Raw genomic sequence first — 22,345 nt, 5'->3', positions numbered from 1 at the left:
CATCTTGCTGCTGCTGACAATTTTCTAAAAACCTGCTGTATCATCTCTCAGTGGGGAGGCTTAAGAGAGAAAAATGGGAAGGGAAAAGGAGAACCATCAAAAATATGCAGGTCACTTGGAAATTAGGTAATAAGGGAAAATGCCAAGAAGAGTTTATTTTAGATTGTTGTTCTTCCAGTTTATGTGTTGAGACAAGGGGCTATTTAGCTGTGGGGCTAATAAATTTTGGTTTGAAAAAGAGAGTGAGTTGAAACTTGCCTAGAGATTAATTTTAGGAGGACTCCGAGGAAACCATATTGGTAGTGAATATGTGGTGACAAAATGAGAAACACTTCAACAGAAGATGAAACAAATCAACTGACTTACTACCCATCCACGCAGAAACAGCCACTTAAATCTAAGATTCTAAACTTTCCTCTCAAATATAGAATGTCTTGATAAAAAGGTGGGAGATAAGGAGCTTATTAATAGCAAAATAAAGTTTGATTTTGAGTTTATTTGTCCCTGTTCAGCTCATACCCATGAAAATCAAACGTAGATTTGATAAATGACTCTCTTACTCTTTTCTTTCTTTGGACACATCTACAACTCATGAAGGGAATCAGCCACATGGGTAAGGGATGAGACTGAAGTGATTGCCTGCTGCACTAATTCTCAGAATTGTGCATTATAGTGACCTGAGCAAATTTTGTTAAAAATCTAAAATTTTAGGCTTTCCTCTGAAGCTTTTGATGTAATAGATCTAATAAGGCCTGAATGTGTATGTTTTAAAATGTTTTCTTGAAGTTGGGCACAGTGGCATGTTCCTTTAGTCCCAGTTTGAGCCTAAGAGTTCAGAGTCCAGCTTGAGCAACATAGCGAGACTCTTATTTCTAACCACAATAACAGCAAAAACAAACAAAACGCTCGAGGTTTGGATGTACTCCTGTTTAAATCCCCAGGATAGATACGTGCAATATATACATTTCTGTATCTCAAAAAATGTACAAAATCTCTAGAAGAGTTGGTGTTTGCTAGGTGCTACTTTCTTTAAAGTTCTTTTTGATAAGATTAGTCTGACTTACCTGTCTTTCTCTATGTCTGTGACTGGGAAGTGCAAGGGAATATTATTGGCAGTATCTCTAAGCTTACAGAATAGCACCTATTTTCCCACCATTAATCATTCACTGCCATTCAGAGAGTCTTCAAAAATTTGCTCGTAGGTAATCTTTCAATAAGTAGAGGCTGACTCTTTAATGATTTCATGTTCCTTGATCACCATACAGGTGATTATGTGTCAACAAATGTTCATTACAAGTTGGGTTTTCTCAATTAAAATAATAACCAATACTACATTTCTTTTTGGTTGACGTATTATGAACTATCTCAGTATGTCTGTTAAGTTTATAGATCTTTAGCATAACCAGGATGTCAGCTTTACACACTGAAATCCATGAAGTTGATATAAATTTGATATAAACCAAAATTCTTTTGATTAAAAAGAATTTCCATAGAAATTATTTTAATAATTTAGTGTTGGCAGTCATATAAACTATCTATTTGGCCAACAATCTGGGGAAACTCTATATAAATAGATTGTAAATGAATACATGTTGGAAAATTTATTATTATTCTTAATAGCAATTTTTATTATATATGAGGGCCTGATTTTTTTTTTGGTAAAACTTATGATACTAGAGAAAGAAAATACTTTACAGGCAAATACTTGGATTTTACACAACCATTTAGTTCCACATTCACAGCAAATATAAAAACAAAAGGGCTATATTCTAAATGTTCACAGATTTGTTTGCCTCTATAAATTCAGTCAATGTGTAAAATTTAGAAGACTTATGCAGAAATCTGGATTTCAGACTTGTCTTAAAAAATCAAATATGATGTCCGCTGAGTTTCTATCACTGTTGGCCTGCTGTGTGGAGGATGCTTTTTTATAAAAGGGGTGCATTCTCCAGTTTGCTACTGTGCCCACATCAGTACTTTCCTTACTCAGATCACCTGCCTTTGTCCTTGTAAGTATCTGAGTTTACAACTCTTACGTTGTAGTATATTTTGATAAAGATTTCAAGGCTTTTAAGTCAATGTGTATTTGTTTATAATACATAGTCTATAGATTATATAAATCCCTCAGTTTTGGGGTTGAAATGTAGAATTTAGTTTAAAACTGTTTCTCTTTATACCAAAAATAATCATCTTTCCATATGAATGCCTACAAGTATTTTGAGGTTATTCCTGGTTATAGTTGGGTAGTTTGACTACTGCAGGCATTACATCTTTCTCCTCAGCAATCTTCCTTAAAAATGCAAGAGACTTATTGACTTTCATTATGCTAGAGATAACCCATATGGATCAGTATGAGAACTTTCATGATATTTGTATTTGCTATATAATTTGCCTAAAATAAAAAAATAATTTAAAATAGCCGTTTAAATGGAAACCAGTAAAAATTGATTTAAAAGGTAGAGTTGCATTAGGGTCCCAGCATTACCATTACAATTGAGAATAGAATTTCTTACTGAGCTTTTGTTTTTGTTTGTTTGTTTGTTTTTGAGACAGAGTCTTGCTCTGTCACCAGGCTGGAGTGCAGTGGCGCAATCTCAGCTCACTGCAACCTCCGCCTCTTGGGTTCAAGAGATTTTTCTGCCTCAGCCTCCTGAGTAGCTGGAACCACAGGCACATGCCACCATACCCAGCAAATTTTTGTATTTTTAGTAGAGATGGGGTTACACCATGTTGGCCAGGCTGGTGTCCAACTCCTGACCTCAAGTGATCCGCCTGCCTTGGCCTCCCAAGTGCTGGGATTACAGGCATGAACCACCATGCCCCACTGTTTTCTTTTTATATTTATTTTTAAGTTTTTAAAACCTCTCTCTCTTACGCAGAACATACTGAGCTTTATAACAGTTAAGATAAAAATCTGTCCTCTTGTTTTAAAAGAAACCCACGGACTATTTAATAATATGGAAAATATGTACATTTGAAGCCTATCACTCTTAATTCAGAGCTCATTTCCTTAGTGACCCATTTGGAGCAGGAGTGTCTGACATTGGCATCTGGGATCCTAACATCATTGATAGAAGTGAATCAAGCAAGTTTGGACAACCCAGAGGAAACCTCCAACTGTATTGGGAAGCTCTGGAAACTGTATCCCTGAAACTCTTAGTTTCTTAAATGTTAATATTTGCCACAAAAAGTATTGTCAGATGGGTATTAGGTAAAGTTCAAGAGATTTCTTGATTATCAGATATAAAAACAGTTTCATAATACTTCTCATATGCAGATTGTCATGAAGTCTTTCTCGGGATACAATAAGCAAATATTCTTTGGAATATAGTTTAAGAAACACTGCTCTAAAGATAATAATTTACATCATTAATTTATGTAAAAACTTAAAGTATTTGCTACTATGTTTAGGTTTTGAAGACTATAGAGATAAAAGATACAGGTCTTACCCTCAAGAAGCTCTTGGTTTCAGGGAGAAACAATGAAGTGATTACAATACACCATGCTAAGGTGATCAAAGCAAGGATTCTTGGGACTGGTATGTTTGAAGGGAGATTTGATGACCACAGTTAATGTGGGGAGGCAGAGGACGGGTGTTTGCAAGGCAGAGAGCAGCACATCTGAAAGCACAGAGGAGGGAGTAGTAAGGGACTTGTTTTCATTGACTTCCTTTCTTTTGTTTATTATTATTTTTTAAATTGCATTTTAGGTTTTGAGGTAAATGTGAAGAACATGTAAGATAGTTGCATAGGTACACACTTGGCAGTGTGATTTGCTGCCTTCCTCCCCATCACCTATATCTGGCATTTCTCCCCATGGTATCTCTCCCCAACTCCCCACCCCCTGCTGTCCCTCCCCTATTTTCCACCGACAGAACCCAATGTGTGATGCTTCCCTCCCTGTGCCGATGTGTTCTCATTGTTCAAAACCCACCTATGAGTGAGAACATGCAGTGTTTGATTTTCTGTTTTTGTGTCAGTTTGCTGAGAATAATGGTCTCCAGGTTCATTCATGTCCCTACAAAGGACACAAACTCATCATTTTTGATGGCTACATAGTATTCCACGGTGTATATGTGCCACATTTTCCCTGTCCAGTCTATCATCAGTGGACATTTGGGTTGATTCCAGGTCTTTGCTATTGTAAACTGTGCTGCAATGAACATTCGTGTGCATGTGTCCTTATAGTAGAACGATTTATAATCCTTTGGATATATACCCAGTAATGGGATTGCTGGGTCAAATGGAATTTCTATTTCTAGGTCCTTGAGGAATCGTCACACTGTCTTCCACAGTGGTTGAACTAATTTACACTCCCCCCAACAGTGTAAAAGTGTTCCTATTTCTCCATATCCTCTCCAGCATCTGTTGTCTTCAGAGTTTTTAATGATCGCCATTCTAACTGGCATAAGATGGCATCTCAATGTAGTTTTCATCTGCATTTCGCTGATGACCACTGATGAGCATTTTCTCATATGTCTGTTGGCCTCATGTATGTCTTCTTTTGTAAAGTGTCTGTTCATATCCTTTGCCCACTTTTGAATGGGTTTGTTTGTTTTTTTCTTGTAAATCTGTTTTAGTACCTTATAAATTCTGGATATCAGCCCTTTGTCAGATGGGTATACTGCAAAATTTTTTTCCCATTCTGTTGGTTGCTGATTCACTCTAATGACTGCTTCTTTTGCCATGCAGAAGCTGTGGAGTTTGATTAGGTCCATTTGTCTATTTTGGCTTTTGTTGCCAATGCTTTTGATGTTTTGGTCATGAAGGCCTTGCCTACTCCTATGTCTTGAATGGTTTTGCCTAGATTTTCTTCTAGGGTTTTTATGCTGTTAGGTCTTATGCTTAAGTCTGAATCCATCTGGAGTTAATTTTAGTGTAAGGTGTCAGGAAGGGGTCCAGTTTATTAAACAGGGAAACCTTTCCCCATTGCTTGTTTTTGTCAGGTTTGTCAAAGATCGGATTGTTGTAGATATGTTGTGTTGCCTCTGAGGCCTCTGTTCTGTTCCATTGGTCTGTATCTCTGTTTTGGTACCAGTACCATGCTGTTTTGATTACTGTAGACTTGTAGTGTAGTTTGAAGTCTGGTAGTGTGATGCCTCCTGCTGTGTTCTTTTTGCTTAGAATTGACTTGGCTATCTGGGCTCTCTTTTGGTTCCATATGAAGTTTAAGGTGGTTTTTTTCCAGTCCTGTGAAGAAGGTTTTTGGTAGCTTGATGGGGATAGTGTTGAATCTGTAAATTACTTTGGGTAGTATGGCTATTTATACAATATTGATTCTTCCTAACCATGAGCATGGAATATTTCTTCATCTGTTTGTGTCCTCTTTTATTTCATTGAGCAGTGGTTTGTGGTTCTCCTTGAAGAGGTCCTTTACATTCTTTGTTAGTTGTATTCCTAGGTATTTTATTCTCTCTGTAGCAATTGTGAATGGCAGTTCGTTCTTGATTTGGCTCTCTTTATGTCTGTAATTGGTGTATAGGAATGCTTGTGATTTTTGCACATTGATTTTGTATCCTGAGACTTTGCAGAAGTTGCTTATCAGTTTCAGATTTTGGGCTGAGATGATGGGGTCTTGTAAATATACAATCATGTCATCTGCAAATAGAGACAATTTGACTTCCCCCTTGCCTAATTGAATATTCTTCATTTCTTTTTCTTGCATGATTGCTCTGGCTAGAACTTCCAAAACTATATCAAATAAGAGTGGTGAGAGAGGGCATCCTGTCAAGTGCCGGATTTCAAAGGGAATGCTTCCAGTTTTTTGCCCATTCAGTATGATATTGGCTGTTGGTTTGTTGTAAATAACTTTTATTATTTTGAGATACGTTCCATCAATACCTAGTTTATTGAGGGTTTTTAGCATAAAGCGCTGTTGAATTTCAGCAAAAGTCTTCTCTGCATCTATTGAGATAATCATGTGGTTTTTGTCTTTGGTTCTGTTTACATGGTGAATTACGTGTATAGACTTGCATATATTGAACCAGCCTTCCATCTTCAGGATGAAGCCTACTTGATCATGGTGGATAAGCTTTTTGATGTGCTGTTGCAATTGGTTTGCCAGTATTTTCTTGAAGATTTTTGCATCTATGTTCATCATGGATATTGGCCTGAAGTTTTTTTTTCTTGTTGAGTCTCTGCCGGGTTTTGGTATCAGGATGATGTTCGTCTCATAAAGTGATTTGGGAAGGATTCCCTATTTTTGAATTGTTTGTAATAGTTTCAGAAGGAATGGTACCAGCTCCTCTTTGTGTGTCTGGTAGAATTCAGCTGTGAACACATCTGGACCCTGGCTTTTTGGGTGGTAGGCTATTACCTGCTGCCTCAACTTTTGCCTTTGTTATTGGTTTATTCATGCTTTCAACTTTTTCCTTTCTATATTGTATGTTGAAGTTCAAACATCTTAGAGAAAATTTTTAGTTCATTTGAGAAATTTGTAATTTTATGATTTTTTTTGCTCTTATATAGGATGGAAACACCACTTTTATTTGTTATAATTTGCAAGAGACAGCAAATGGTGAAATTTTTAATGAAAAACCAGGCAAATGTATGTGCTTTTGATAGGCTGAGACAGTACAGTCGTTCTTGTTTATAATAAAAACTGAGTGTTCTAGAGTGGAGTCACTCAATTCAGAAATATTAATAAGATTAATGTAATTATTGGCGTATAGTGAAAAATATCAACACAATGATCAGATAGAAAAGCAAATATCTGGACTAAGCAACCTAAAGGACATATAGTAGGATCCATTTTCTCTTATAATATAGAGTGTTTTTTATTTGTAATCTGATGTTTTTGGTCTTGTAATCTTATATTAGCTAGAGGTTTTTGTATTAGTTTCATTAATTTTTGAAGTGTGGACTTTTAGTTTATGACTGCTAGTATTGCCATTGTTGTTGTTATTATTTATTGTTTTCAGGTAGTAAATGGCTCTTATCTGACTTCCAGCTGATATAAATTACAATATATCAGACTAGGAAAGCAATGGGGAAATATTCATTTAAATCTTTGCCTACTTTAGATAAATGACCTCAACACAGTTTCTTGGCCATCAAGAGACTACAAGTTAGCAACTTGTATTATGTCATATCCCACGGGAACAAGAGATTTCCTTGTTGTTCCTTTCTTTTAGCCTTTGTGATAATTTACAAAAATCAACACTTGAGCACCCAAGATGCTTATGGGACACAAGGTAGTACATGTAAATGGTTATTATGTCTACATTCACAGGCAGGGTATTAAATTGGTAAAGTGTATCAAACTAGCTGTTTATCAATGACTTTATTAAAGTTGTTGAATAGAGTTATTTCTTTGTTATTTTTTTTAAATTTTTATTGCATTTTAGGTTTTGGGGTACATATGCAGAACATGCAAGACAGTTTATAGGTACACACATGGCAGTGTGTTTTGCTTCCTTTCTCCCCTTCACCCACATTTGGCATTTCTCCCCAGGCTATCCCTCCCCAGCTCCCCACCCCCGCTGGCCCTCCCCTTTTTCCCCCAATAGACCCCAGTGTTTAGTACTCCCCTCCGTGTGTCCATTTTAGTACTCCCCTTTGTGTGTCCATGTGTTCTCATTTTTCATCATCCGCCTATGAGTGAGAATATGCGGTATTTCATTTTCTGTTCTTGTGTCAGTTTGCTGAGAATGATGTTCTCCATATTCATCCATGTCCCCACAAACGACACGAACTCATCATTTCTGATTGCTGCATAATATTCCATGGTGTATATGTGCCATATTTTCCCAATCCAGTCTATCATCAATGGGCATTTGGGTTGATTCCAGGTCTTTGCTATTGTAAACAGTGCTGCAATGAACATTTGTGTGCGTGTGTCCTTATAGTAGAACGATTTATAGTCTTTTGGATATATACCCAGTAATGGGATTGCTGGGTCAAATGGAATTTCTATTTCTAAGGCCTTGAGGAATCGCCACACTGTCTTCCACAATGGTTGAACTAATTTACACTCCCACCAACAGTGTAAAAGTGTTCCTTTTTCTCCACATCCTCTCCAGCATCTGTTGTCTCCAGATTTTTAATGATCGCCATTCTAACTGGTGTGAGATGGTATCTCAATGTGGTTTTGATTTGCATCTCTCTGATGACCAGTGATGATGAGCATTTTTTCATATGATTGTTGGCCTCATATATGTCTTCTTTTGTAAAGTGTCGGTTCATATCCTTTGCCCACTTTTGAATGGGCTTGTTTGTTTTTTTCCTGTAAATCTGTTTGAGTTCTTTGTAAATTCTGGATATCAGCCCTTTGTCAGATGGGTAAACTGCAAACATTTTTTCCCATTCTGTTGGTTGCCGATTCATTCTATTGACTGTTTCTTTTGCCGTGCAGAAGCTGAGGAGTTTGATTAGGTCCCATTTGTCTATTTTGGCTTTTGTTGCCAGTGTTTTTGGTGTTTTGGTCATGAAGTCCTTGCCTACTCCTATGTCCTGGATAGTTTTGCCTAGACTTTCTTCTAGGGTTTTTATGGTGCCAGGTCTTATGTTTAAGTCTTTAATTTGTCTGGAGTTAATTTTAGTGTAAGGTGTCAGGAAGGGGTCCAGTTTCTGCTTTCTGCACATGGCTAGCCAGTTTTCCCAACACCATTTATTAAACAGGGAATCCTTTCCCCATTTTCTTTGTTATTTTAGAACAGTCCTCATGCTTCCTGTACATTATGGCTCATCAGGTATTGTCAGTATTTTTCTTCAGCAAAATATTAATGTCTTTACTCAAGATGTGTGTATGAGATGCAGAGGATTATGCTATTTATTGTGATTTGACAAGGTAAGTGTTTGTATTAAAAGGCCAGTTAATACAAAATTGATGTTTAAAATAATTGCAACCATTGAATCATATACATTGTTAGAGCTCATGGTTTGGTTCAGGTCATTTGAAATAGCAGGAGTTAGTCCACTTTTTAGCTAGAAATCAAGCAGAAGGCTAGATTAGTTAGAAGTAGAATGCAAGATTTTTCCAGGACTTTTAAGACCTTTATCCCTAGAGATCTCAATGTGGTTCATCTTATTCTATGTATAATCCCCATGCATCAGATGAAAATAGAGCCATATTTTTGACTTCTGTTTTCTTCATTTCTTTTTTTTTTCTTTTTTATTTTGTAGAGGCAAGGTCTCACTATGTTGCCTAGGCTAGTCTTCAACTCCTGAGCATAAGTAATCTTCCTGCCTTGGCCTCTCAAAATGCTAGCTGTCATGCCTGGCCTGACTTTTCTAATGAGCTTTTGGATCTTGAAATGTTCAATTTAGCAGAAAAATCTTATATTGTCCCCTGGGGCTATACTCTGTGTCTTCCTTCTTTGAATTTTCCAAGAAGTTAAGGTGTTTTCTAAGTCCAAGGAAGGCAATCTTTCTTTACAAGTCAGAAGGGGGAAAAAGGCCATTCTAATTATTCTGTTGTTTCCATGGATTCAATTCTGTATTGTTGCTATTGTAACTGGTCCTGCAATCTAATAATGATTGACTTTTGCCACCAGGATGCATTCGCTGATTCAGACCCCTCAGTTTTGATGGTGATTCACACATAGAGTTCAAAGCTACAGTGTTTATTAGTTATTTACTTAGGCTCAGCCATTGTTTTCAGCACCCTGCTCTGGGAGCCAGGCCTTCTAGCTTTACCCACACAAATAGTGAGCAGATTGATGCTTTTTTTACACTAAAAACATTATTTGGAGCCCACATCTTAGCTAGACTTAGCCTAGGCCTTCATGATAAGTTATCCTTTGAGACCCCTGTTGGTCTTTTCTCTAACAAATATTAGTTGAGATTGTTCCCTCCCAGTCAGAGATGTTCAAATAATGCTGCGGGAAGAGATTAGAGTTCCCTTTTCCTTTTGCTATCAGATTTGTATCTTGAGACTTTTTTACATCCTGTGCAGCAGCTTTGGTTAGATAGCAGAAGGTTCCATGTTGTCTTTCCACAGAGCAGTGGGAACCAACTTGCAGTTGGCCCCTCAAGTAATCAATTTCTATATATTCAATAATAAAAATCTCCCAGGCTACTTGCATATCTACCTCAAGTTTCAAATATATTTTAAAGTTCCACTTCACAGGAAGCCATTCGATATAATTCTCTGAATCTCAAGTAAGTGAACAGAGCTAAGCTTCATCTATGACTCATGAGTGTCCATGTATAAAACAGGGCTTCGTACTTGTTTCAGCAGCATGTCCTTTAAAATTAATAGAGAGCAGATGAGCATAAGCATAGCTGCTGCCTAAGGATGGCTCACAAATTCATAAAGCATTCCATATTTTGCATTGCCCCTGGAAAGTCACTTGACTATTTCTTGGCCAGCTCCAAGGAAGCAGTGTGAGTCAAACCAAAACAGAAAATGCCTGATATTAAAACTATAGAAGTATTGATGTATGGTGATGTATGAAATGAGAACAGAGCTGAGTAACATATGGGATGTTACATGCAAATATGTTGTTAGTACGCGTCTTGGAAATGGGAAAATGTCAACTTGCATTTCCTTCATAAACCTGAAAAACAATAAAAGCAGGGTTTTCTTCTTGTATGTTAGTTGGAGAGGACCATGGAGATCCAGCATCCTGGCACAGATGTGCTGGCTCAGAGTTTGAGGAGGTAGAGAAGGAGTAGTGGTTTTCCAAGCCAGGTTTTGACATCTGTTAATTTTCTGCTCTTGGTGTAATTGATGAGCTCAGTAATAGGGGACAATTATATTATCTATTTTAATCAGATGATCTATATATAAATTTAGTTATGTTATGAATTACCTAAAATGCCCTGAATTACCAGCCACAATAAATACAACAAATAAACAAAATTAGCACTTAATCACATTTTATGAAAACTGCAACATTTGAATATTAGAACCTATGGAGAAACACACATCAAGCTTCATTTCAAACTGCAAAATAGTTCTAGCAATAAAGTTCCAGAATAAATTATTCCATTGCTTTCCTATTTCTCGGAACATTTAAGCATGCAATCTCATTACATCTTCCTAAAAACCTGGTGAAGTAAGGTAGACCAATCATTATTTTTTAGAAGAAATCATGAAGCCTAAAAGAAGCAACTTGTCTGAGCACAAATACCAATTGGTTACAGAGCAAGGACTTATTCTGAGTGCAGGACACTTTGCACAATGTCCAGCTAACTATAGTTAATTAACTGAGCTGTGCTCCCTCCATTTATTAGCACTTCACTTTTTTTTCTTTAATTAAAAGGTGAATAATACACTTGTAAAGCTTAAAATTTTAAAGTGTATGGGACAGAAATTAAATTCTGGTATTAGTGCTGATATTGCCTGAAATTGTTTAATAATTTAATATGTTTGGTAAATATTTTTTATTACAGTATTAAAATAATTTATTTTTTATTGCATTTTAGGTTTTGGGGTACGTGTGAAGAACATGTAAGATTGTTGCATAGGTACACACATGGCAGTGTGATTTGCTGCCTTCCTCCCCTTCACTTATATCTGGCATTTCTCCCCATGCTATCTCTCCAGAACTCCCCGCCACCCACCTTTCCTCCCCTATTTCCCCCCAACAGACCCCAGTGTGTAGTGCTCCCCTCCCTGTGCCCATGTGTTCTCACTGTTCAACACCTGCCTATGAGTGTGAACATGCAGAGTTTGAATTTCTGTTCTTGTGTCAGTTTGCTGAGAATGATGGTATTCAGGTTCATCCATGTCCCTACAAAGGAAAAGAACGTCTCGTTTTTGATGGCTGCATAGTATTTCATGGTGTATATGTGCCATATTTTTCCTGTCCAGTCTATCATCGATGGGCATTTGGATCAGTTTCGGGTCTTTGCTATTGTAAACTGCTGCAATGAACATTCATGTGAGTGTGTCCTTATAGTAGAATAATTTATAATCCTTTGGATGTATACCCAGTAATGGGATTGCTGGGTCAAATGGAATGTCTATTTCTAGGTCCTTGAGGAATCGTCACACTGTCTTCCACAATGGTTGAACTAATTTACACTCCCACCAACAGTGTAAAAGTGTTCCTATTTCTCAACATCCTCTCCAGCATCTGTTGTCTCCCAATTTTTTAATGATCACCATTCTAACTGGCGTGAGATGGTATCTCAATGTAGTTTTGATTTGCATTTCTCTAATGACCAGTGATGATGAGCATTTTTTCATGTTTGTTGGCCTCATGTATGTCTTCTTTTATAAATTGTCTGTTCATATCCTTTGCCCACTTGTGAATGGGCTTGTTTGTTTTTTTCTTGTAAATCTGTTTTAGTTCTTTGTAGATTCTGAATATCAGCCCTTTGTCAGATGGGTAAACTGCAAAATTTTTTCTCCATTCTGTTGGTTGCAGATTCACTCTAATGACTGTTTCTTTTGCTGTGCAGAAGCTGAGGAGTTTGATTAGGTCCCATTTGTCTATTTTGTCTTTTTTTGCCAATGCTTTTGGTGTTTTGGTCATAAAGTCCTTACCTATGCCTATGTCCTGAATGGTTTTGCCTAGATTTTCTTCCAGGGTTTTTATGGTGTTAGGTCTTATGTTTAAGTCTTTAATCCATCTGGAGTTAATTTTACTGTAAGGTATCAGGAAGGGGTCCAGTTTCTGCTTTCTGCACATGGCTAGCCAGTTTTCCCAACACCATTTATTAAACAGGGGCTTATTTCCCCATTGCTTGATTTTGTCAGGTTTGTCAGAGATCAGATGGTTGTAGATGCGTTGTGTTGCCTCTGAGGTCTCTGCTCTATTCCATTGGTCCATATCTCTGTTTTGGTACCAGTACCATGCTTGATTACTGTAGCCTTGTAGCATAGTTTGAGGTCCGGTAGTGTGATGGCTCCAGCTTTGTTCTTTTTGCATAGAATTTACTGGGCTATATGGGCTCTGTTTTGGTTCCATATAAAGTTTAAGGTGGTTTCTTTTAGTTCTGTGAAGAAGGTCATTGTAGCTTGATGGGGATAGTGTTGAATCTGTAAATTACTTTGGGCAGGTTGGCCATTTTTATGATATTGATTCTTCCTAACAATGAACATGAAATATTTCATTATCTGTTTGTGTCCTCTCTTATTTTGTTGAGCAGTGGTTTGTAGTTCTCCTTGAAGAGGTTTTCTACGTTCCTTGTTAATTGTATTACTAGGTATTTTATTCTCTTTCTAGCAATTGTGAATGGCAGTTTGTTCTTATTTAGCTCTCTTTAAGTCTGTTATTGGTGTATAGGAATGCTTGTGATTTTTGCACATTGATTTTGTATCCTGACAGTTTGTTGAAGTTGCTTATCAGTTTCAGATTTGGGGCTGAGACAATGGGATCTATTAGATATACAATCATGTCGTCTGCAAATAGAGACAATTTGACTTCCCCCTTTCCTAATTGAATATTCTTTATTTCTTTTTCTTGCCTGATTGCTCTGGTTAGAACTTCCAGTACTATATTAAATAGGAGTGGTGAGAGAGGGCATCCTTGTCTAGTGCCAGATTTCAAAGAATGCTTCCCGTTTTTGCCCATTCAGTATGATATTGGCTGTTGGTTTGCCATAAATAGCTTTTATTATTTTGAGATACGTTCCATCAATACCTAGTTTATTGAGGGTTTTTGGCATAAGTGGCTGTTGTATTTTGTCAAAGGCCTTCTCTGAATCTATTGAGATAATCATGTGGTTTTTGTCTTTGGTTCTGTTTATGTGGTGAATTATGTTAATAGACTTCTGTATGTTGAACCAGCCTTGTATTCCCGGGATGAATCCTACTTGATCATGGTGGATAAGCTTTTTCATGTGCTGTTGCAATCGGCTTACCAGTATTTTAGTGAAGATTTTTGCATCCATGTTCATCATGGATATTGGCCTGAAGTTTTCTTTTCTTTCTTACTCTATGCCATGTTTTGGTATCATGATGGTGTTGGTCTCATAAAATGATTTGGGAAGGATTCCCTATTTTTGGATTGTTTGTAATAGTTTCAGAAGGAATGGTACCAGCTCCTCTTTGTGTGTCTTGTAAAATTCGGCTGTGAACCCATCTGGACCTGGACTTTTTTGGGGCAGTAGGCTCTTAATTGCTGCCTCAACTTCAAGACCTTGTTATTGGTCTATTCAGGATTTCAACTTCTTCCTGGTTTAGGCTTGGGAGGAGGCAGGTGTTCAATAATCATCCATTTCTTCAAGATTTACCAATTTATATGCATAGAGTTGTTTGTAATATTCTCTGATGATGGTTTGAATTTCTGTGGAATCTGTGGTGATTTTCCCTTTATCGTTTTTTATTGCATCTATTTGGTTATTCTCTTATTTCTTTTTATTAATCTGGCTAGTGGTCTATTTTGTTGATCTTTTTGAAAAAACCAGCTCCTGGATTTATTGATTTTTTTTAAAGGGGTTTTTGTGTCTCAATCTGCTTCAGTTCTGCTTTGATCTTAGTTATTTCTTGTCTTCTACTTAGGTTTTGAGTTGTTTTTTTTTAATCTTGCTCCTCTAGCTCTTTTAATTTTGATGATAGGGTGTCAATTTTAGATCTCTCCTTGCTTCTGATGTGGGCACTTATTGCTATATATTTTCCTCTAGAGACTGCTTTAAATGTGTCCCAGAGATTCTGGCATGTTGTGTCTTCATTCTCATTGGTTTCGAAGAACATCTTTATTTCTGCCTTCATTTCATTGTTTATCCTGTCAACATTCAAGAGCCGGTTCTTCAGTTTCCATGAAGCTGTGTGTTTCTGAGTTAGTTTCTGAGTTCTGAGTTCTAACTTGATTGCACTGTGGTCTGAGAGACTGTTATGATTTTCATTTTTTTGCATTTGCTGAGGAGTGATTTATTTCCAATTATGTGGTCAATTTTAGAGTAGGTGTGATGTGTTGCTGAGAAGAATGTATATTCTGTGGATTTGGGATGCAGAGTTCTGTAAATGTCTGTTAGGTTTGCTTGTTCCAGGTGTGAGTTCAAGTCCTGGATATCCTTGTTAATTTTCTGTCTGGTTGATCTGTCTGTTATTGACAATGAGGTGTTAAAGTCTCCCACTATTATTGTGTGAGAGTCTAAATCTCTTTGTAAGTCATTAAGAACTTACCTTATGTATCTGGGTGCTCCTGTATTGGGTGTGTATATATTTAGGATGGTTAGCTCTTTTTGTTGCATTGATCCTTTTACCATTATGTAATGTTTATCTTTGTCTCTTTTGATCTTTGTTGCTTTGAAGTCTGTTTTATCATAGACGAGAATTGCAACTTCTGCTTTTTTTTTTTTTTTTTTTCTCTCCATTCGCTTGGTAAATTTTCCTCCATTCCTTTATTTTGAACCTTTGCATATCTTGCATGTGAGATTGGTTTCCTGGATATAGCACAATGATGGGTTTTGGCTTTTTATCCAATTTGCCAGTCTGTGTCTTTTGATTCAGGCATTTAGTCCATTACATTTAGGGTTGATATTATGTGTGTATTTGATACTGCCATTTTGATGCTAGCTGGCTATTTTGCCTGTTTGTTGATATAGATTTTCCATTATGTTGATGCTCTTTAGCATTTGGTATGTTTTTGGAGTGGCTGGTATTGGTTGTTCCTTTCTATGTGTAGTGCCTCTTTCAGGAGCTCTTGTAAAGCAGGCCTGGTGGTGACAAAATCTCTGAGTACTTGCTTGTTCACAAAAAATTTTATTTTTCCTTCACTTATGAAGCTTAATTTGGCTGGATATGAACTTCTGGGATGAAAGTTTTTTTCTTCAAGGATGTTGAATATTGGCCCCCACTCTCTTCTGGCTTGTAGGGTTTCTGAAGAGAGATCTGTTGTGAGTCTGATGGGCTTCTTTTTGTGGGTAACCTGACCTTTCTCTCTGGTTGCCCTTAGCATTTTCTCCTTCATTTCAACCCTAATGAAACTGACTATTATGTGCCTTGGGGTTGCTCTTCTTGGGGAATATTTTTGTGGTGTTCTCTGTATTTCCTAGACTCCCTTGCTAGGTTGAGGGAGTTTTCCTGGATAATATCCTGAAGTGTATTTTTCAGCTTAGATTTATTCTCTTTGTCACATTGAGGTACACCTATCAAACGTAGATTAGGTCTTTTCACATAGTCCCATATTTCTTGGAGACTTTGTTCATTCTTTTTTACTCTTTTTTCTCTAATCTTGCCTTCTTGTTTTATTTCATTGAGTTGATCTTTCACTTCTGATATCCTTTCTTCTGCTTGGTCGATTTGGCTGTTGAAACTTGTGCATGCTTCCCAAAGTTTTCGTGTCATGTTTTTCAGCTCCATCAATTCACTTATATTTCTCTCTTAAGTTGTCCATTCTCTTTAGCATTTTGTCAAATCTTTTTTCAAGGTTCTTAGTTTCTTTGCATTGGGTTAGAACATGTTCTTTTAGCTCACAGAAGTTTTTTATTACCTACCTTTTGAAGCCTGATTCTGTCATTTCATTATGCTCATTCTCCAGCCTTGTTCCCTTGCTGGTGAGGAGTTGCAATCCCTTGTAGGAGGAGAAATGTTCTGGTTTCTGGTGTTTTCATTCTTTTTACACTGGTTTCTTCCCATCTTTGTGGATTTATCCACCTGTCATCTTTGTAGTTGCTGACTTTCATATTGGGTCTCTGAGTGGATACCCAGTTTGTTGATGATGAAATTATTTCTGTTTCTTAGTTTTCCTTATAACAGTCTGGCTTCTCTGCTGTAGGACTGCTGAGGTCCACTCCAGGACCTGCTTGCCTGCAGAACTGTAAGGGTTGCTACCCATTTCTTCTTCTGCTATCTTTGTCCCAGAAGGATACCCGCCAAATGTCAGTCTGATCTCTCCTTTATGAGGTGACTCTTTGGATATATGGGGGTCAGGGAGCTGCTTGAGGGGACAGTCTGTCCTTTACAGGAGCTCAAGTGCTGAACTGTGAGTTTCATTGTTCATTCATAGCTGCTGGGCAGGCACGTTTAAGTCTGCTGCAACAGAACTCATAAACCTCTTTTTTTCCCCAGGTGTTCTGTTCGGGGAAGTTAGGGCTTTATTTATGAGTTTCTGTTGAGCTGCTGCCTTTCCTGTCAGTGCTGCCCTGCTCAGCAAGGAGGCAGCCTAGTCACTGTCTGCCTGCAGAGGCTTCGCTGAGCTGCTGTGGGCTCCACCCTACTGCTGTGTGAACTTCCCTGCAGTCCTGTTTATATGGGTGTAATTAGAACTGCCTCAGCAATGGTGGCCCACCTCTGTAATGGTGGACTCTCTCTGTAATGGTGGGTTGCCTTGGCAATGGCAGGTTGCCTCGGCAAAGGCGGGCTGTCTCAGCAATGGCAGACTACCTCCATAGTGGTGGAGTTCCTCAGTAATGGCAGATGCCCGTCCCACACAGAGCTGGACTGTTCCAGGTTTAGCTGTGCTTGCTGTGAAACTCTCAACCCAGAGAGTTTTCAATTTCTGTTTTTTTTGTGGGGGTGGGACCAGCCGAGCCTGATCACCTGGCTCCCTGCCTCAGAGCCCCCCCCCTTTTTTTTTTTTAGTTGAATGGTTGGCTCTCTCCGAGGTGTTCCAGTGACCTGTTGAAAAGGCACCGAATCTGTGTGATTTCCCATGTGGTGACCCAGTGCGCTGGCTGGAACAGTGGTGCTGACATTCGTGGTGCTTTTTTGTCCAGGAATCTCCTGACCTGGCTTCGTGTTTCAGTCACCTTTTTAATCAGATGAATGGGTAACTCTGCCTTTCCAGAGCTCCAATTGCCAGCTAAAAGGGCATTCAGACCAGTGTATTTTGTATGGAGAACCACCGTGCTGGGGTGCCAGCAAAACAGCCACGCCAGCCAAAACAGCTGCACTGGCAACCCATGGGGCTCATCCTGGGAATCTCCTGGTCTGTGGGCAATGAAAATCCATCTGGAAATGTGGTATCCACTCACCCTCTGCACTTTCACTTGGAGTTGCAATCCTGAGCTGCTCCCAATAAGCCATCTTGGATCTTCCCCCTATTACTTTTTTATGCGTAGAATTTGACACCAAATTTTGGAACATAAAAAGAAGATACTTCAAGGCAAGTAAGACTTCTGATAGTAAATTTCTCATTTATCTTGTTGGTCCTACTCTTGATAAAAAAGAAAGTGAGATGTACATTAAGGTAGTTTTAATGGAAAATGACTTGTTTTAAAATATGTGTAAATTGAAAGTATATATATGTATATACATATATGTAAATTAATTTTCAAAATTTAACTTGTTTAGCTTGGAATTTAGAGTTTAGAAGGTAGTTATATCTAATTTATAATCTGAAACAATATTGTCTGAAAAAAATCATTTACTTAATTCCAATCCCTAAAATTCTATATATTTTTTGCATAAATAAGAAACAAAATTGTTAAGTTAGTATTTTGTATGTTTTTTCTATAGTCACATTATAACAAATTCAAGATGTTATACATAGGGATCTTCTATTTCATTTTTATAATAAATTGTTTATATTTAGAAAATAAATAGTTATAGTTGACCCATGAAGAATGTGGGGATTAGGGACTCTAATCTCTGTGCAGTTGAAAATCTGAGTATAACTTTTAATTTTCCCGTCTTAGCTACTAGTAACCCACCATTGACTGGAAACCTTCCTGATAACATAAACAGTTCATTAAAACCTATTTTACTTGTGCTGCATTATTATATACTGTGTTCGTACAACAAAGTAAGCTAGAGAAATGAAGCTGTTAGAAAGAAAATCATCAGAAAATATATATTGACTTTTCATAAAACACAAGTGGATCCTCACACAGGTCTTCATCTGGCTATGGATTTCAGAGGCAGAAGAAAATCTGCATATAAGTAAAGCCCTGCAGTTCGAACACTTGCTGTTCAGGGGTGAACTGTATTACATATTAATTTTTGTCACTAAGAAAGTAACTGTTTTCTACTGCCATACCACCCTGAACTCATTCGATCTCGTCTGATCTCGAAAGCTAAGCAGGGTCGGGCCTGGTTAGTACTTGGATGGGAGAGCGCCCTGGAATACCAGGTGCTGTAGGCTGAAAAATAAATGGCCTGGCACGGTAGCTCATGCCTATAATTTCAGCACTTTGGGAGGCCGAGGCGGGTGAATCACGAGGTCAACAGATCGAGACCATCCTGGTCAAAAAGGTGAAGCCCCGTCTCTACTAAAAATACAAAAATTAGCTGAGCATGGTGTGTGCACCTGTAGTCCCAGCTACTCGGGAGGCTGAGGCAGGAGAATTGCCTCAACCCAGAAGGCGGAGGTTGCGGTGAGCCGAGATCACACCATTGCACTCCAGTCTGGGTAACAACAGCGAAACTCCATCTCAAAAAAAAAAAAAAAAGTAACTATCTTTAGAACTGGGAACTCAACAGTCCCTTTCTTGTACCATAAGTAAATGGCAATAAGAACTGTAAAATTGAACAAGAGTGCACCCATGCAAATTGGAGATTATGTTTTGGAGATACCTACTGAGTGCAGAAGACAGAAAAACAATTCCTTTGTGAGAAGTACAAGTTATGTTACATATTCTTACATAAGCAGAATGGTTTTATCTGTCGACGTTTACACACAGACACATACACAGATGCACATACACATATACACACACATACACGAGCTCTTGCACGTGCATATTTGCACACTAATAAGTTCAAAGTCCTGCTTATCCTTCATGACTAAATCCACTATTTGCAGGGAGCAGCGGATAACATATCCTACACTTTGGATGCAGTTCTTTTGACTTTTTGACTTGTTCTGTGATAAACTGCCTTTAATGGGTAAACCGTGTTCCTAGTTTTATAAGAAATAAAAAGATTAGAAGCAAGTAAAAGGAACTCTATAATTAGTAGTAGACTGTGGAACTTTACTCAGTGGTCATATGTTTTTCTCCAGGTATACAAGTTACTTGATTGATGAGTTCTCCAGTTATATAAGTTACTTAAATAATTAATTATTATTATTATTATAAGAACTGGGGTGTCTCTATGTTGTCCAGGCTAGAATACAGTGTGTATTCAGTGGTAGAGTTACAGCTCACTGTAGCCTTGAACTTCTGTGCTTAATCAGTTTTCCTACCTCATCCTCCTGAGTAGCTGGGACCGCAGTCGTATGTGGTTACATCCATCTGGATACACAATTATTGATTGATTGATTGTTTGTTTATCTGTTTATTTTTGAGACAGCGTCTCCTTCTGTTGCTAGTACTTGAGTGTAGTGGTGCAGTCTTGGCTCCCTGCAACTTCTGCTTTCTGGCCTTAAATGATCCTTTTACCTCAGCCTCCCAAGTAGCTGGGACTACAGGCATACACCACCATGCTTAGCTATTTTTCTTTTTAAGGTATGTATGTATGTATTTTTTAGATGAGGTCTCACTATATTGCCCAGGCTGGTTTGGAACTTCTGACCTCAAATAATCCTTCCTCATCAATGGCTTTATTCAATTAGATACAGAAATACAAAAATCTCCAAGTCAAATACCAAGGAGAAAAAAGAAAAACAGATTAGGGAAAGTTATTCTGTGAAATAACCATCTGATGACAGTTACATATATCATAACAACTTAACAAAAATTTTATATGATGCATTTGTGTCAAAAATTTCCAAGACCACCCCCAGATTTGGTGATTCACTAGAAGGTCTCACAGGACTCAGAAAATAATTATACTCAGATCTTTAATTTATTACAATGAAAGGATACAGGCAAAATTAGAGGGAAAAGGTGCATCTGGTCAAGTCTGGAGTAAACCAGGCACAAGTTTCCAGGAGTTCTCTCCTGTGGAGTTCCCAGGATCTGCTTAATTCTCCCAGCCTCACATTTTGGCAATACATGTGCAGTGATGTCTACCAGTACCGGAATCTCATTAGAGACTCAGGACCCAAGTTTTTCAAATGGAGGTTACTCTCCCTTGCATGTACCAAAATTCTAGACTCTCAGAAGGAAAACATCTGTTCACAGTAACCACGTTGTTTCTCTAAACACTTTAGACACAGTGAGCCATTCTTCCAAGGGAATAATGGGAACTCTCTCAATTTCAGTTTCCTAAACACCAGCCAAGGGGTCAGCCTTGCATGCGGGCTTTTCTAAGGATGTCAGTCTTTTGCCTGCTATCTAAAAGCTTTTCTGCACAAAAGTATTAGCCTCAACTTAATTTTTGGTGTTGCTTTAAAATTTCATTTTAACAGCAAATAATATAAGGTAATTTGGTACTAGTTTCTGTATATGATCCATCCTTAGTTACAATGCTGGTTACTATTTTGAGTTTTGGTGACAGGTATTTCTTTGTAAGTTACCATAGCAGTATTAGGTAATTACAATCTGTCCTCCTTATCTCATTAGCCTTTCAGTAAAATTGTTAAATGAAATAAGCCTAATCATTTCTTAGTTAAAATTAGAATAAAAATTGTCTTTTATTTTCATTGCACGAATAATTTAGTTTTCATCTTGTGCTAAATCCCTGTTTAGAATTTTGAAATAAGATAAAATAATCATTTTATCAATATTTTCTTGCCTGAACATGCAATTAAATTTATTTGTTTTACATATTTTATATACTTCAATCTGAGAAATAATGCCTACATGCTATTACTTTGGTCTTTAATGATCTCCAATTTTGTGGGTCACCATGTCATAGGTTCAGTGAATATGTTTTATTTTTTATTTTAGTTTTTGTTCTGGAAATCCTGGGGTGCATAGACAATGAGTATGTTTTTTAGATCAATAACTTTATTTCTTAGAGCAGTTTTAGGTTCACAGCAAAACTGAAGATACAGAGATTTCTCATTATTTTCATTGCCTCCCACACATGCATGGCCCTTCCCATTATTAGTATTTTCCACCAAAGTGGTACATTTTTTACAACTGATGAACCTACATTGACAAATTATAATCATTCAAAGTTCATAGTTGACATCAGGCTTCATTCTTAATACTGTGCATTCTGTGAATTTGGACAAATGTATAATGACATGTATCTATTACTTTAATATGATAGACTGAACAGTTTCACTGCCCTAAAAATTCTCAGTACTATGCCTGTTCATCTCTCCTTTTCTTCCTAGTAACTCCAACCACTGATCTTTTCTATCTTCATAGTTTTACTTTGTTCGGAAGAGTCATAGTTTAAATAATACAATGGATATATTTTTCACTAGTTAAAAAGTTAAAGTTCTTTGGTAATTGAATGTAGTCATTTAAGATATACGTTGTTCTTTTGTTTTCTTTTTATCATAAGATCTGATGACATGTGCTTTACATATTTAGAAAACATGATTTGTGTAGATATTTGCTACATAATGGAAAGGGTTGAGGAAATGCATGAGGAATGCATGACACCATGCATTACCACACAGCACACACTGGAGCATCTTGGTTTATGGGATGGGTTCAGATAGACTCTCTGTTCCTTGGAAGGGAACAAGTTCAAGAGGTTGTACTTTATAAAACTGGAATCACAAAGTCTT

General features: G+C 37.4%; 1 protein-coding gene and 1 pseudogene across 9 annotated transcripts in view; both read left to right on the top strand.

Annotated features, from left to right (window-relative positions):
- LOC144580244 (putative ankyrin repeat domain-containing protein 20A2) overlaps positions 1 to 22,345 on the top strand; it is a 124,517-nt gene that overhangs the window by 37,167 nt on the left and 65,005 nt on the right. The window lies entirely within an intron of this gene.
- On the top strand, positions 18,801 to 18,919 carry LOC118149375 (5S ribosomal RNA; annotated as a pseudogene).

Source organism: Callithrix jacchus, chromosome 18, assembly GCF_049354715.1.
Source record: "Callithrix jacchus isolate 240 chromosome 18, calJac240_pri, whole genome shotgun sequence".
Taxonomy (NCBI): domain Eukaryota; kingdom Metazoa; phylum Chordata; class Mammalia; order Primates; family Cebidae; genus Callithrix; species Callithrix jacchus.
This window is presented reverse-complemented; position numbering and strand designations above follow the sequence as displayed.